At 43.5% G+C, this 17,089-nt stretch overlaps 1 long non-coding RNA gene across 1 annotated transcript; it reads left to right on the top strand.

The window, feature by feature from the left end:
* The first annotated feature begins 1,066 nt into the window (after positions 1-1,066).
* LOC125126842 (uncharacterized) lies at positions 1,067-15,340 on the top strand. The gene is made up of 3 exons (XR_007134803.1): positions 1,067-1,241; positions 8,057-8,130; positions 14,363-15,340. It is a non-coding gene; the product is annotated as an uncharacterized LOC125126842 (long non-coding RNA).
* The last annotated feature ends 1,749 nt before the right edge of the window (positions 15,341-17,089 follow it).

Here is a 17,089-nt window from a genome sequence, read left to right as displayed (position 1 = left end):
ACCTTTTGCCCCAGACCAGACTGTTACCCAAAACAGGGTCTCTTCTTGGAGGGATATGCAGTGGTCAAGAGCTAGGGTGGGGTAGTGGGCAGCATGGGCAGGGCTGGTGAATCCTGTGCTTCTAGTCCCTGTGCCCTGGAAGGAAAGATGCCTGTGGACTCCCTCCCTGGTCAAAGAGCCGCAAGTGGGCCATCAGCTCAGACTGCTCTATCATCACTAACTGGGAGCCTGCTATTAGCCCCCCAGTAGATATACTTTTTAGTTTCAGTGAGTGAATTTTCTCCACATCTACTTAAATAATACAAATTCTGCCACCAAATTTTCCTAAACGTCTGTCTTCTGTGTAATTTGTATGTCACGCTATCTAGACGGCTGCTTGAGATACTTCAGTGGATAAATTATTCTCTACTCCACTTCTGCAAAAAATTACACTCTTTGATGTGAAAATTATATGCACTTAGAGATATGCTAATACGAAAATGATTTGAGAAGGGGAGAAGAAGGCGAGCAGCTGACTGGAGGCTGCTGTAGTTGTTTGCACCTGCACCAGACAATTCCTGAAGGCAAGAGAGATCTTGCCAACTCTTCTCGCCCCAAAGTGGTTTTTAGTTTCAAAAGCCATTGATTTCTTGAAATCTGATGGAGGCAATTCTCATGCAAAATATGACCATTTAAAAAATATTAAGGACCTGGGAGGTACTAGTGAACATTCGCCTGGTATTAGGGAAACTTTCATTCATTCCTAGATGCTCATATTCAGTGACTATTAATGGAACACCCAGTGTTAGATGTTCACAGAGAAGAAACCAGATGGTGTGTCTACCCTCTTGGAGTTATCAGAACTTAAGGCGGTGGAAGTCTGTTGGCAAAGAATCCACTCCAGATGAGACTATTGGCTACTCAAGCTGTGGTCCCTATAGCAGCCTCAGTGAGACTGTCAGAAATACAGAGGCCAAGGCACTAGGTGCCCCTAGACCTAGTGAATCAGAATTTGCATTTCAATAAATCCTCAGGTGATTCATATTCACGTTCACCCTTGGCTACTTGTTAAAACCATCTGGGGAACTTAAAAAAAGTTTCGAGGTTCAGAGTGGACTCCAAGTCAACCAAATCAGAACCTCCGGGGGTGGGACTCAGGCGTCTGTAGAAAACTGCTCTGGGAGTCCCGAGTCAGGGTTTATGGCTGCAGGACCCATGAACCTATTTGTATCAAGTCATTCTGTTCAGACAAGACCTATGGGGTAAGTGTTCAGAGCTCCTTGAGGGAGGGGGTGGGGGGGATCTTTGCGTGGTGGAAAGAGAAGGGGAATGAAGCAGAAAGGAGAACTCAGTCGGGGGGTGGGATAGGTGAGGACAGTCCTGAATTGCACAGCTTTCCTGAACTTTTAATACTGACATAATTTCAGACTTAGAGAAAAGTTGCAAGAACAGTAGAAAGAATTCCCTTATACTCTTTCCTCAGATTTCTGAGGCCTTATGTCATCCTGTTATCATAGTTGTGGCTCTCACTTCTGGCTCTTCTGCTGTGTGTATGTGTACACATGCATGTGTGTATACACACACACATTCTATAATATGTGCATACACAACACATATGCACATATACACCCTCCACCAAACCATTAAGAATAAATTCCATACTTGAGTCCGTATAACTTCAGTATGTATTTTCTAAAAGCAAAAATAATCTTTTTTCTTTTTTTCCTTTTTTTGGCCACCCTGGGGCATATGGATTTCGCTGGCGAGGGATAAGATCAGAGCTGCAGCTGTGACCTATGCCACAGATGTGGCAATGCCAGATCCTTTAGCTTACTATGCTGGGCTGGGGATCAAACCCGTGTCCTGGAGCTGCAGAGATGCCACTAATCCCACTGTACCACAGCAAGAACTGCAAAGATATTTTTTATATAATCACAGTACAGTGATCAAATCAGGCAATTAACACTGATACAACCTTATTATACCTCTTGGGAGAGCTCACCAGTTTAACACTGACCTGACTGAACAAGGACAATTTTAGTGAAAGAATCCTCCTTGGATTATTAGAATCTATAAAAGTGCTAGACTTGAATTTCAATAGTGGATATTTTCCTGGAAGAGTGTGCAAAAGTGGGATTTGGGGAGGAGTTTAAATTCTGTTTGAAATGATTATCTTATCTACACCTAAGTCCATAACATTTTTTTTTATTTTGTCTTTTGTCTTTGTTGTTGTTGTTGTTATTGTTGTTGTTGTTGTTGCTATTTCTTGGGCCGCTCACGCGGCATATGGAGGTTCCCAGGCTAGGGGTTGAATTGGAGCTGTAGCCACTGGCCTAAGCCAGAGCCACAGCAACGCTGGATCCGAGCCGCATCTGCAACCTACACCACAGCCGGCAACGCCGGATCTTTAACCCACTGAGCAAGGGCAGGGACTGAACCCGCAACCTCATAGTTCCTAGTCGGATTCGTTAACCACTGCGCCACAACAGGAACTCCCCCATAACATTTTTAATGCAAGTTTTATGTATTGGACTCTTTCCATAAATTTCACGAAGATTTTCACCTAGTTCTCATCAAGAGAGCAACTTGAATTGCCATTTCAGTTTTTGAACTGAGTCCTCACCAGGGATACCATTTATTTTAACAAACCACAGTGTTATTGAAACAGCTTCCAGACATGGGCTAAGTATTTGTATCCTGAGAGTGGTCTTTTGAATAGTCACTGTATATGTTCTTGATTCCAGAACTTTCCATCTGGAAAAGTTCTGGAAACAAGTGGTCAAAGGCTGATAGTTCTTTCATTTTCAAAGAACACAGAAGCCAGGTTGATGGGGTTCCCAGTGGTCAAATCTGGGATCATTTGAATGTTAAATAGTAAACAAGTGTAACGCATGGAATAAACTAAGAATCCATGCACTTGTGGAAATCAATAAATAAATGGGAAAGTTCTCATGTGAGGAAGATTTTGCCCCTGGGAACATTTGACGATAACTGGGGATGTTTCTGATGATCTCAACAGGATAGAGGAAGAGTTGTTACTGAGTAGAGACCAGAGATGCTACTAAACATCAAGCAATGTGCAGGACAGCCCCACAAATAAGAAAGATCCTCCCCCAAATGTCAGTCTTGTCAATGTGAGGAATCCTGCTCTGGAGGGAAGTGTCCACAGTTTCCCAAAGTGTGACCTGTAGAACACCGAGACCCCAAAGTGTAACAGAATCCCAAATCTATTTGAAGTGGCAATGCACCCAACAAAAAACAACATTTCACTTTTGCTTACAGTTGGGGGTATATGTGACTGTGGAAATGTTGGGTAGGACCTCGGGTAAGACTGTCAAAAAAGTTGATGCACCTGGAAGATGAGCTCCTTCATCTTTCCTGCTTTCATCCATTGCTGGCCTGGACTACACATGTGGTAGCTGAGGCTCCAGCAGCCATTTTGGGCTATAAGGTGACTCTAAGGAATGAAAAAGCTATTCACTGTGAGTTTAGCAAAGCAGGAAGATAGGAGCACGCATGTCTGATAACACCATGGAGACCTCATAATAACTCTAAAGTATCTGGCCTTGCATTTCTCTCATTTATGTGTGAGAAATTTAAATTTAAATATTTAAATCTTTGACTTAAAAATTTAAGTTACTGCTATTTGGGGTACATATGCCTTTTCAATTTGTAATATGCTTAATGATGGCATTTAATACATATATGTGTATGTGCACAACAGACACGTGAATTAGAAAATCTATAGAGAACAACACTTTCCTTTCGAAAAGCATGTGCTTTCCCCCAAAGATAATTTATTTTCAATGAATACTTTCCCACAAGAGGTATTTTTCTCCCAGGAGAGAGAAGGAGTCCTGTTGAAAATCAGGGTATGTGTTTTGTTCTGCTTACTTCATATACATTCCAAAATAAATGAGTACTGTAATAACTTAGTGCATGGCAAATGATTTGTACCATATGCCCGTGTCAGGAATAAAGGGGTTCAGTGCATATTCCTATCTGAGTGTTGAAGCGGGCTCCTCGACTTCCTGGCCAGCCTGCACCATCAGGCGACCATCTGGGACAGAGCAGGTCCTGGGCAATCTGGCCTCACTGCTTAATCAGGGCAGAAACTTGCAAGCATCTGTACTCAAAGACAGAGGCATTTTCCCCTCTTCTTCGTCGTCGTCATCTTCATTTTTTTTTTTTTTTTTTTGGCTGAGCCTGTGTCATGTGGAAATTCCTGGGCCAGGGAGGGAACCCACACCACAGCAGTGACTCAAGCCATGGCAGTGACAATGCTGGATCCTTCACCTGCTGTGCCACCAGGGAACGCCCATTTCCCCACTCTTCTAGGAGATTTAAATGAAAGGGCCTCTGAAGTGCTGTAATTGATGGGTTATGAAAAAGGAAGGCGATGAGTCTGCTAAGGAAGCTCTCTGTCCTGTACTCCCTTAGGATGCTGCTCTGTTATTTCAGGGTTGCAAGGAGCATGAGCCAGATTTTCATGGTTCCCCTCCCTTCCTTCCCTCCATCTTCTCATAAGTAGTAACAATAGGCAACATTTATTGTGCATTTATTATGTGCTAATAGGTGCTCTATATCCTCCATTCCTTTTATCTGTGGGCACCACAATTAATATCCTCACTTGGCAAACCAAGACTTTAAAATGTCATATAAAATGGCCTTAAGTCCAAATAAAGTCCATGCTGAAGTCCTGGGTGGATACACATTTGGTGGGAGTGGTGATCCTCAACCCACTGCTGTGCTTATGTTTTTAAGTCCCGGGGAAATAACACTGTTTATGGAAAAGCCTTCCCCACGCAGTGTTTAGTTTTTATTGTGTGTCTATGTGTGTGCATTCCTCTGGGGAAAAATTTCGTGCCGAATGCTTAATGTTTCTCGAAGTGCTAGTTCTAGCCTGGGAGACCAAGATGTATTCTCCTGCACAGGCATGAGGACAAGCCCAGCCCATTTGGCTTTTACTGGGTGTCACCGTTCAATCCATCAGGCCTGCCTGTGTCCAGAAGGCTGTTTTTGTGCATTTTTATGGCTGCTGGAGACTCCATTAAAGGCACGTTCAATCAGCACCCTGACAGTGACAGAGCCCAGTTGCTCACCAATTCCCTCTCTTGAAATTTATAGAGATCATAAAAGACTCCGTAGGAAATCCTTTGGCCTCCACATTTGGGTTGCAAAATGTGTTCTTTAGAAGGCGACATGCCACTGAAGACAATTTAGACATTTGGTTTTTGCATTTCCGGGGGTTGTGTTCCTAAGCTGCTTGGCCCCTGGCGTCCTGGGCTTTATGCTACAAAACCCAGGTTTGGGAATGAGGGAAGCTCATTGGAGTTCTGTTGTGGCTCAGCAGGTTAAGAAATAGACTAGTACCCATGAGGATGGGTGTTCAATCCCTGGCCTCACTCAATAGGTTAAGGATCTGGCCTTGCTGTGGTGTAGGCCAGCAGCTATAGCTCAGATTCAACCCCTAGTCCAAGAACTTCCATTTGCCACAGGTGTGGCCCTAAAAAGAAAAAAAAAAAAGTGTTTCTTCATCTTTTTTTTTTTTTTTTCCTTTCCTACCCTCCCAGGGACTGGGAATGTATCAGCAAAGTTCTGACCTTGGCCATGGTTTGGCATCATAGATAACCTGCAGTTCTGCCAGTGGAAATAACCAGGGTTGGGCCATTTGCAGCTGTGCAGCCTCTGGTACCCATCCCTGTGGAGTAGCTTGAGGTGGACATCTGGGTCTACCCTGCATCCACATCAGCGGAGGGCATCTTCATTTTGCTTTGGGGGTCATCTTGCTTTATTCAGTGTCTCCACTGCTGATCCTACCCCCCACCTCCCGGGCACTGCCTCCCCCACTGGGAGGGGGGTCTGATACCCGAACCTGGGCAAGTCGAATGCCTTTCTGATACTTCCATTGGAGTCTTGAAAAAGCTCACTTTCCACAAGGATCATGCTGGGTCTTTCGCCTTTGGAGTTTGCCTCCTACTTCCTTACTCTTCCTTTACTCTTGTCTGTTTTCCAGAGGGCCAGCCCCTCCCTGCAAGCTGCATTTCCCAAGCATCCTTGCCAGCTGGCATCCACCTGGGTTGGGCCAATGAAAGGGACTGGGGTAGATTGAGGGTGTGGGGCCAGAGTAGTTCTCTCTTTCCCTCCGTCTTTGGCATTATCTCCAGCAGCAGCTGTAGCTCCTTGTGGCTCCAGGCCCCACCAGGCTGGTACCCAGCCCCTGGGCTCCAGTTTCATCATCCTGCTCTCTTTGTCTCTCTGATATGTGAGGCGGTGCTTTCCTAACATGCCTAACCCGTGAATTAGTTAACATCTCCACTTGTCTGCTAAGCAACCCCATCATCTCTGTAACCAGTTTCCTGCATTAATTTTATTTCCATGAGTGGTTCAAGAGAAAAATAATCTGGAACTGCAGCAGGAGAACACATGGGAAGAGTTAGACCAAGAATGAAGCTAACAGGGAGGGAAGAAAGCAGGATTAGAAGGGGGGAAAAAAAAAAAAAGAGCAAGAGAGATTGAGTCCTGATAATGTTTGAGCTCCTGGATTCAGCTATGCCTGAAGCCCCTGGAATTTTCATTTATGTTAGCCAACAAATCCCTCTCTGTCTTCACTTGGTTTTTCTTGAGCCAGTTTGCATTGGGTTCATGTCACTACAGCTGAGAGTCCTATTACAGCAATATTAGATTATTGAAAATCTCATTAAGTATGGTTTTTTGTTTTATTTTGGTTTTGTGTTCAGCAAAAAGTCTACTTTTAAAAGGTTATCCATTAGAGGCAGCAAATCACTTTAGAATAGATATAGGGAGTTTCCTTTGTGGCTCAAATGGTTAAAGACCTGACATTGTCTCTGTGAGGATGCGGGTTCAATCTCTGGCCTTGTTCAGTAGGTTGGGGATCCAGAATTGCTATAAGCTGTGGCATAGTTTGCAGATGCAGCTTGGATCCAGTGTTTCCATGGTTGTGGCTGTGGCTGGCAGCTACAACTCCAATTCAAACCCTGGCCTGGGAACTTCTGTATGTTTCAGGTGTGGCTATTTAAAAATAATAAAAATAGATATGGGTTTTTGGAAAAGTCATCAAAGATTCTCTAATTAGCCAAATGTGAGGCAAATGTTCACTAAAGTTTTCCAGAGAAGACTTGAAGAATGGAAACATTTCACCTTTCTGAGCTGCATTGCAGTTTTTAATATTCTGATTTGTAAATATCTATACATAGGTGCTCCCTCTGTGGTACAGTAGGTTAATGATCCAGTCTTGCCACAGCTCAGATGCAGCTCGGATTTGATCCCTGGCCCAGGAACTTCCATATGCTATGGGGATGGTCTAAAAAGGGGAAAAAAAACCTATATGCATATCATATATATACATATATGCATGTTACAAACTAATCGAATTGTACACTTTCTATGCAGTTTAGTCCACATCAATTACTCTTTAATAAAGTAGAAAAATGCAAAAAAAAATTGTAGGGAGAACAAGTTGACACGAATACTAGGCAGCAATAAAAAGGAACAAACTACTGTTATGCTGCATACATTCTGTTTGACCCTGCAGATGAATTTTAGACTTATTATGCTGAGTGAAAGAAACCAGATACAAAAGCAGATGTATTATGTCATTCTACATATATGAAACTCTGTACAACATGACTCTAATCTATAATGACAGAAAGCAGATCAACAGTTTCCTGGGGACAGAAGCATGGGGAAATATTTGGGATGAGACACAAGGGAACTTTGTGGCATAATGGAAAGTTTCCCTGTCTTCATTGTGCTCATAGTGACACAGGAGTATAAATTAGTCAAACTCATTGGAATGTATAATTAGAGTATATATATATACATTTATATATATATAAATATATATATAAATAAATATATATAACATATAATATAAAATATATATAAATATAATATATATAATGTAAATATATTATATATGTATAAATATATACATATATATTTGATAGTATATAAACTATGCCTCAATAAATCTGACATTGTAAAAGAACTCAGTGTGTACATTTGATATAATGGGATTTTTTTCCCAAATGACGTGCTATTATTAAATCCACAGGATATACTCCCACGACTGGTGTGTTAGAATGGAAGAAATAAGGCAGGGCCCATGAAGCCATTACATCTTGAAGGGTGAGTGTTAGGAGCAATGGGGAGAAGCCTTGGCTGGGGCAGTCAGGGAGGGGTTCTGAGAGTTCTCCTTGCAGGGGATGGGGGCCAGGGGACTCTTAGTTGGCACTTCTATGTCACTCAAAAGCCCACTGGAAGCTGATCAGGAGCCTCTGACAATCACGTTAGCGTTCTTGGATTTAATGTTGAACCATGCAATGGATGGAGGTAGGTGCGTGTAAATCCACATTCCCAGCAGGTGGATGGGGTGGGGTCCTGAGAGCATGGATGAGGACAGCTGGCTAAGGCAACTGAGCTGGCTGAGGCAACTGATCACGTCTGTTAAATTTTATGGGCCAGACGTCCTCACTGCCAAGAGTCTTGGAAATTCTTTGAGAGTCGAGTGAATGTTAACGAAATGGGCTTTGTACAATTCATTGGATGGGGCTTGGAATCATTACAAGAACATTAAAAGAAAACTAACCAATATTGGCCTCTGTCCTGATGAAGTGAGGCATTTGGTTACAATAAAATTTTGGAATGAGTCACTGAGTATGAGATGTGACTGTGGCAGTTAATTTCAAATAGTTAACTAAGGCAGGCACCAGTGCAGACAAGGTTGTGCTGCAGTTACTGGTATTGAGGGGGACAAGAAAGCGTCAAGAGTATGAGGTGGCAGTCACCAAGGAGTGACCTCCACATTGTGGCCAGAAGGGAGATGGTGACAGATTGAAATTTCTCTCCCTCCCCCTTTTCTCCTTCAGTCTGATCGGCAATGTGTTGGTATCCAAACTGCCCACCCCACCAAACATTTAGCAGCTTAAAAACAACACACATTTATCATATGATAGTTTCTGTGTGTTAGCAATTTGAGTGTACCTTAGCCAGATCCTCCAGCTCAGGGTCTCTCACTATAATAACTGTATTGGTCTGAAGTCTCTGTTCTCATCCAAAGGCTCAACTGGGGGGCAGGGCTCAACTCCAAGACACTCAGTGTTTTTTTGTAGGGTTCCTTGTGGGCTCTTAGACTGTGAGATTCAGTTCCTCACTGGCTAATGACCAGAGGCTGCCCTCAGTTCTTTACCAGGTGGTCCTCCCCATCAGGGCAAAGGTGATGATAGTCACAGCCTTTTATAATCTCTTGTAAGTGGCATTTGTTCATGTGTGCTATGTTCTATTTTTCAGAAACAAATCTCCAGGTCCACACTCAAGGGGCAGAGGTTATACAATGGCATGAATAGCAAGAAGCAGGGTCCCTGGGAGCCATTGAGGAAGGCTACTTCCTCTAGGCAACAAGCATTTATTAAGCCTTTGTTCTGTGCCAAATTCTAAATCACATGCTAAAATCCATCATTTGAAGGGGAGCAAGAGAGACTTTCTGGCCTCAGACGTGTTCCATTCTAGGTGAAGAGCTAATCAAGTGAGTGAGCTGTTAAGACAACAGGGTGATGCATTTGTTGAAAGAAGTGTGTAATAGCGTAGAGCAGAGAAAACCCTGGCTTTGAAATCAGGCTACATGCTTTGTCACTATGGGGTGTTAGCCAATAGATTTATTGGTGCCACTGATAATGTTGTTTCTTGCCTAGATTCAAAAGGGAAGGTAGTGCTAAATGTCAAGTCAATGTTAATGAAAAGGTCAATGTAATTTTTATTTCCATTCTAGTTCATCACCTCCTGAATTCTGTCCGCAGACCCAATAGGAGGAACTCTCTACTCTTTATGGGTACCTTTTCTCATTCAACTGCTCTCTGGGCTCTTCCTCCGTGACCTTTACAGAGAAGGGAAGAAGAGGCCAGAGAGTCAGCCAAGTGAGGACTGACTCTTGGTTCAACTGTTCTGTAGCTGTGTGGCCTTGGGCAAGCCACTTTACCTCTCTGAGTTTCAGTCTTTTCATACTTATTAAATATGGATATGCAGGCAAATAGGATTGTAAGGAATACAGTGCCTACAGTACACAGGAAATGGTGAATTATAAGTTTCTTTTTATTATTACTCATCATCTAAATTTGATGTATCCAACTTTCAAGAACCAAATTCGTCCAGATTTCCTCTTTGAGAACATCTCAGACCATTCCACTTCACACTTCACTTTCCTCCTTTAAATTCCTCTCTGTAAATCTAGATTGGCACTTGGAAATCAACTTGCGTGTGTAGTTCTATATATATTTTACGTACTGGTGAAAATAAAATAGCTTCCCCAATTTTCTAAGGGCTTAAAAATATCTAGAGAATGTACTAGCATTTAACGTATCTTACCCTCTCTAAACTTGCATTAGTCATCTTTCTTTTTAATCCTCACAGTAACACTCTAAAGCAAGTGCTAATATTATCCCATTCTACAAATAGAGAAACTGAGGCCCAGATAAGTAAATTGATCTGCCCAAGTTTGCAAAGCTTGTTGGGAGCCAAGCCAAGAGTCTCACACAGGGCTGACTGGCTTTGGGGTTGCCGAGAACAGGAACCATGACTTCTTTCCATTTATTTTTGTTGTTGTTGTCCTTGTTTCCTGTCAGCTTCTAGCACTGTGCCTGATATATAGTAGGCCAAAAGTCTGTGCTAACTTGCTGGGGGACAAATAGGGAAACAGAATGGGGCAGTACTGCATGGTGGAGAAAATTCTAGAATGAGGAGAGAGTGCTAGTTATCACCCTAGCTCTGAGACCACCTATGGGTTTGTCCTTAGTGGGTATTGCTTTGCCCCTTTGTTGTTATTAGAGTTAACAACAGCAGTATATACTAGAGTTTCATTTTGGGTATATATTGCCCATTCTGTAAATGGGCTTGTATAATAATAGGGTAATTGCCTGGGTTTGGGGGTAATAGCCTGCATGCCGGTTTTCAACTCTTCTCCCGTCTTGTTGTGTGACTTTGGGTAGACCCAAGTGAAATCTTAGTTTCCTAGTGTGTAAAATGGGTAGAATACTTGCCTTACTTCCAGATTTGGGGAGAAGAAAATGACAACAGGCACATCTTGTTTATAGCCCCACACTATAGATGCTATAGCATTGTTGGGCTGGTACGTATCATGTGCCATAAAGTGAGCCGTCGTGAGGCTGTTGGTGTGGTTTGTGATGATGATGATGGTGGCAAGGGTACAGTCGTAACTGTTTGGTAGAGAGCCAGATGAGAGCTATGTCATCAGGGGAGATGGGCACAGTTGGCAAAGAGCAGGCAGGAGGTGAGACCCTGGGCTCAGCTCCTCTGCACTGGACAACACAGTCCTGGGCGTCCCTTCAAACCAGTGGGTCACCGTTTCCATGGCTGAGATGCCTTCCCCTGAAACCACGAGAGTCGGCTGAAAAAGAAGAGTTGCAGTCAATTTGCTTTTTGTTATGTCTACATGGTATTTGGCAGCCAGTCCGATTTTTTTCTTTCTTTTTTTTTTTTTTTTTTTTTTTTGCTTGTGGATTTGGCCACGTAGCATAACATGGGGGAGGAGGGAGGGCATCTTGAAGGCAGAGGCCAGGATGACAGTAGAATGTAGGCTGGAGAGGGACAAGCCTTGGCAGTGGACCACTGTGCTTGTGGGTCCTGCTGCCATCAGGACCATCTGTGGGCCTTGGGGGTTAAGCCTCAGTTTCTTCATCTGGAAAATATGAGATATGGGTTCTTACCTCCATGGCTTGAGGCTGTGTGCTTATGCTTGGGTCAAAATCACTTTCAGTAAATGGAAGGTATTAATATTAGAGTTAACAACAGCAGTACATACTAGAGTTTCATTTTGGGTAGATATTGCCCATTCTGTAAGCAAATTTACCCCTCAGATTGCCAATGACATGAACACAGTCCAACAGTAGAAACAGAAGTTTCTTCCTTCATGTAGCACACTTCGTTGTGAAAGATATATTTTGGCTCTTCATCTGGCCAGCCTTGTTATTAAAATTATAAGGTTTGTGATGCAAACCACATGATTAATCCCTTCCTGTGAAAAGTTTCAAATAATATAATCAGTGCATGAAGATGTTTGCAATGGTATCATTTTATCATCCATATTAGCTTTGCATGAGTTCCTTGGCGAAACCCAAAGGAAAAAAGATCCCTTTATTCATGCTGGAGAGACCAGCAGAAAGCATTAGAAATGTCTCTAAATGTCCAACAAAGCTCCATTGTGAAAGGAAAACAGTATGGGCAATAAATAAGCGTTACCCAAATCTCATAAAAACTGTAAAGGTAACTGGCAGAAATACTGAACTGGTCATTCACTCATCAATAAATATATGGCCATCTTAAATATCCTGGCATATCCTGTTTGGTTGATTCATGGCCATTCACCGAAGACAAGGATTCCTGCCTTGGAAGATTTAACACCCTGGGCTATATGTCATTGTCTTGTTAACAGTTCTGGAGGTGGGATGAGCTCTGGTAACTGGACTTGCTGACACCTGTGTTTAGTTAGAGGCTTGGCTAAGGATGCCTGGAACCGTGTGAAAACGGCCCCCCTCTCTGTGATCTTTGCTCATTCTCCGGAGAAAGCCTCTTTGCCATAGAGAAGTCATGCCCAGCAAAGCAACAGAGAAAAAGTGCAGGAGCTGTGCTTTGGAAAGAGCACTTCAAACCTGGATTCCATGGCTACTTGCCTGGTTTCATCCAGGTTCCCCCAGTGCCCCGTGCAATGGGTTTTTTTGAGCACTTTAGAGGCTCAATCATCCATCATGGTTTCCTCCTTCCTGTGTCTTTCTAGCTCCATGGTCATGCTCCATGGCTAGGCCACTCCAGAGGGCAAATGTTTATGGTTGTATAGGTTTCTACCAATAGAATATTTTCTGTTTGGTGGTGTCTGCTGGAGTACTCTGTGGGGAAGGATTCTGCTGTTTTATCTGGGATCAGTGGGAAAGAATGCTATGATTAACTTGTGATGTCTGCCACAGGTATAGGACTGGACAGTAGAGGAATATGTGCCATCTTTTTGCATCCTGGTCATGCATTTTCAATATGACAGGAGGATATGGTATGGTCTGCTAGCCAGCCTCTGTTGTTCTCCTGTTTCAGTAGTGCAGGGTAGAGATTGGGGTGGTGCTGGGGATTTGGTGTCACACAAGGGCTCTTTTAAGCATTGGATGGGGGCACAATCCCTGAAGGTACTACACGCTCCAGCTATCAGGTCCACAGTGACTCCTACTCTGAAATCTCAAGTTGTTTTTGCTGCAAATATCACAGTGGCCAGTGAGGAGCAGTTATATGGTAAGGTCAATTTCAAGGATTTAAAGAGAGTAGTGACTTTGAAGATCACCAAAATTGTGGTTCTGGATATCAAAGAGGGGTGGGGAGGAAGGCAACTATGATGTCTTGTATTTTTTTTTTTTGGCTTTTTGCCATTTCTTGGTCTGCTCCCGCAGCATATGGAGGTTCCCAGGCTAGGGGTCCAATCGGAGCTGTAGCCACCAGCCTACACCACAGCCACAGCAATGCAGGATCCGAGCCGGGTCTTCAACCTACACCACAGCTCACGGCAACACCAGATCCTTAATCCACTGAGCAAGGCCAGGGATTGAACCCACAACCTCATGGTTCCTAGTCGGATTTGTTAACCAATGAGCCACGACAGGAACTCCAAGTGATATCCTGTATTTTACTCATGATTTCATTCACCCTTGTTAAGGAATCTGTAAGTTAGGTTTCATCACTCCTCATTTTCCAAGTGTAAAATCTGGAGCTCAGAGAGATTGAGTTATATCACTAGGTCACACAGTTGGTAGTAGGTGCTGGAGCTGAAAGTACAGCCCAGATCTCTTGACCTCCAGATTTGGGCTTTCTCCTTCCTAGGTCACCCAGCACCACATTAACCTCCAAGATTCCAGTCTCTAGGGAACCATGGCCAAGGCCATCCAATCCCTGAAGCTGAATAAGCCCGTTGTAGATGTTGATTTCTTTACCTGGCAAAGATCTTCATTCGCTTGGTCCTGCCCAGGCATGGGTACACCCTGCCCCTTTCAACACAAGGGCATCTGCCTCCTCCACTGCGCACTGGATGGAGTGGTTTCCAGGGTAGAGTCCCAAGGCCATGTTGTGCAAAAAGGCACCATTTTAGAACTCCAATAAATAGCTATTCAGTTCAGTCTGCCCAATCGGGGAAGAATCACTCTGAGAATCTCTGTTCCCTGCTGAGCTGACTTGAGAGTGGCTGACTCTCTTGCTTCGTGAAAACCAGGCTAAGCCAAGGGAGGAGGATTCTGCTTCTAAAGAGGCCTCAGGGATGAAATTAGTCACTTGTGAGGTCTCCTGTCACATGAGTGATGGAATTTCATTTCCTTGTCAGGGGAGCCAGTAGAACATGATGTGCTGGATACCTGCCTGCTGTTCCCCTGCAGAGAGAAAGAGAATAGAAGATTCCTGCTTCATACCCTTTGGAGACGGAGGGCAGGGCCAGCCCTCTGAGCCTCTCATCCCTTTCTTCCAGGAGCTGTGACATGCGTTTCAACTGCTGGTGGTACATTCTCTAACAAAGGCGCTCTGGTTTCTAGGTTTGCTCTTCCTGGAGACAGGAAAAGGGCACAGCAGGCTCACCACCCCACACCTTTGTGTTCATTAAAAGAGGAATGGATAAGCAATGAGGTCCTGCTGTGGGGCACAGGGAACTATATCCAGCCTCTTGGGATAGACCATGATGGAAAATAATAGAAGAAAGGAAATGATTGAGTCACTCTACTATATAGCAGAAATTAACATAACACTGTAAATCAACCAGACACTAATAAAACAAATTTTTAAAAGTTAAAAAAAAAGGCTCACTTCTCCAACAAAGCCCCTCTGTCCCATGACATAATGTTATAAAGGCACATTTTTCCTTCAGGTCACAGTTCGCTGCTGGTGAAGCTGCATAGTGTGCCTCTGCTCCACACACTCATTCTGGGACCCAGGTTCCCTCTACCCTTGGTTCTTCTAGCCCAGAGGGTCCCAGAGTCCTCCCCATAAGAGTGTGGAGGGAAGAAAGCATGAAAGGTCATAGAGGAAGCCTGCCAGGTGCCAGGCTTGGGAGGAATGTCCACCACGGCTGCCTCTGCTGCCCACATTCATTGACACATCTGCCTCACGGTCTCATCTCTCTGCAGGGGACACTGGGAAATATGGGCCAGCTGTATCCACAGATGGAAAAGGAGATGGAAATTGGTGAACTTGTGGCTTTGCTGTCTCAGCCTCCATCTAAAATGGCCAAATCCCCATTTCAAGAGAAAAACAAATCCACAAGAGAATAGGGCCGTCCCAGACCTTATTTGCTTATTTATTTATTTATTCTTTTTAGGGCCATCCCACAGCATATGGAGGTTCCCAGGCTAGGGGTCGAATGGGAGCTGCAGCTGCCAGCCTACACCACAGCCACAGCAACAAGGGATCCAAGCCACTCTGTGACCCACCGCAGCACCCAGCAACGCCGGATCCTTAACCTGCTGAGCGAGGCCAGGGATCAAATCTGCACCCTCACAGATGTCATGTTGTATTTTTAACATACTGAGCCACAACAGGGAGGCCAGTTTATTTTTGCAAAGGGTACATTTTCAACTCTAGACTGATTCTAGATGATTGCTTTTCAAAATGAACTTCATGGTCTCCTGAAAGTGGGTGGTGGGAGCCACACGGCATGTGTACCCACTGGGTAAACATAGGGCATTGTATTAGTACAGTGATTTTACCTGAAGTTTTCAGGGAGTTAAAAATGTTGAATTTTTACCTTCTTCAAAGGTTTAGTCACAAGCATATCTAAGGGGAGCCATGAGATTTCTGATAATCCTCAGGTTAGGAGTCTTAAATGTTTAAGTCTCCTTTTGTGGACCTTAGGAACATCCCTTCTTTTTTCTTTGCATTAAGAGGACGTCAGGAAACTGCTGGTGAAACATTTGACCTTGAGTGTGTCCTTACCTCCTTTCCTCAGTTCTAAGTCACAGGCTTCCCAACTCAGAGGGGAAAATGAGTTAGGAATTTATCCATGGTCTAATGATATTAGAATATTTTCTGAATCAACCATGAGTCAGATACTGTGCTAAAGGCTTGGTGTGTTTTGGTTACCTATTGCTGAATATCAAACTATTTTAAAACCTAGTGGCTAAAACAACACTTTTATTATCTTCTGATTTCGTGGGTGAGGAATTCAAGCAGGGCTCCCCTAGGCAAGTCTTATACTCTGTACAACATTGGCTGAAGTCACTTAGGGATACTGAACTACAACTCAGTAACTCTCATGGCTTCAAGACAACTTTACTCAAATATCTGGCACTTGGGCTGGAAGACTGGGTTCAGCTGGACCCCCTTTCCCTTTCTGTGGCAGCTCAGGGTTCCAAGAACCAGTGTTTTAAGACCTAGCTTCAGAAGACCTGAAATGTGATTTCTACCACATTCTATTTGTCGAGCAGACTCCACTTTCAATGGGAAAATTTACCAAGGAGTTTACAGCCATCTTTCATGGACCACTGTGTGGATTATCTCATTTCATCTTCAGAGCATCCTTAGGAGGTAGATATTACATCTATTCCCACTTTATAATTGAATCAACTTTATTGACTTGGTCATTGATTCACACCACCAAATAAGCCCCATACTCTCTAGAGTTAGTACTTTCAAAGGCTTAATCTAACTGACCACTGAATAGAAGGGCTCATTTGTAAGACATTCCTTGGCCTGCTAAGTAACTTAGAACTTTAATGTGATGGACCTAATATTTATCATGGCAAACTTTTTGAGTACTTTCACATGCTCCTAACCTTTGATCCCTGTAACAATTGTTTATGTTTGTTTGGCAGATTATATTATTATTCAAAACATCAGTCCCTCCTCCCTGTGGGGAATTTTACTTTCCACCCTATTGCTTCAGTCTTGACTGTGTGACAAGTTTGGGGCTATGCAGCATGACTTATAAGCAGAAGCTTTTACAATCACTACAAGGTTCTGCCAGGGTCTCTTTTCCTCTGCCATGAGATTGGCAGTGACCCCAAATTAGGCTGCCATGTCAGCCTGCATTACAGGATAAAGATCCCATGAAGCCAAGCCATAG

The sequence above is a fragment of the Phacochoerus africanus genome, chromosome 1 (genome assembly GCF_016906955.1).
Source record: "Phacochoerus africanus isolate WHEZ1 chromosome 1, ROS_Pafr_v1, whole genome shotgun sequence".
NCBI classification, from domain to species: Eukaryota; Metazoa; Chordata; class Mammalia; order Artiodactyla; family Suidae; genus Phacochoerus; species Phacochoerus africanus.
The sequence above is the reverse complement of the archived record's forward strand: the minus strand, read 5'-3'. Positions and strand labels throughout refer to the sequence as shown.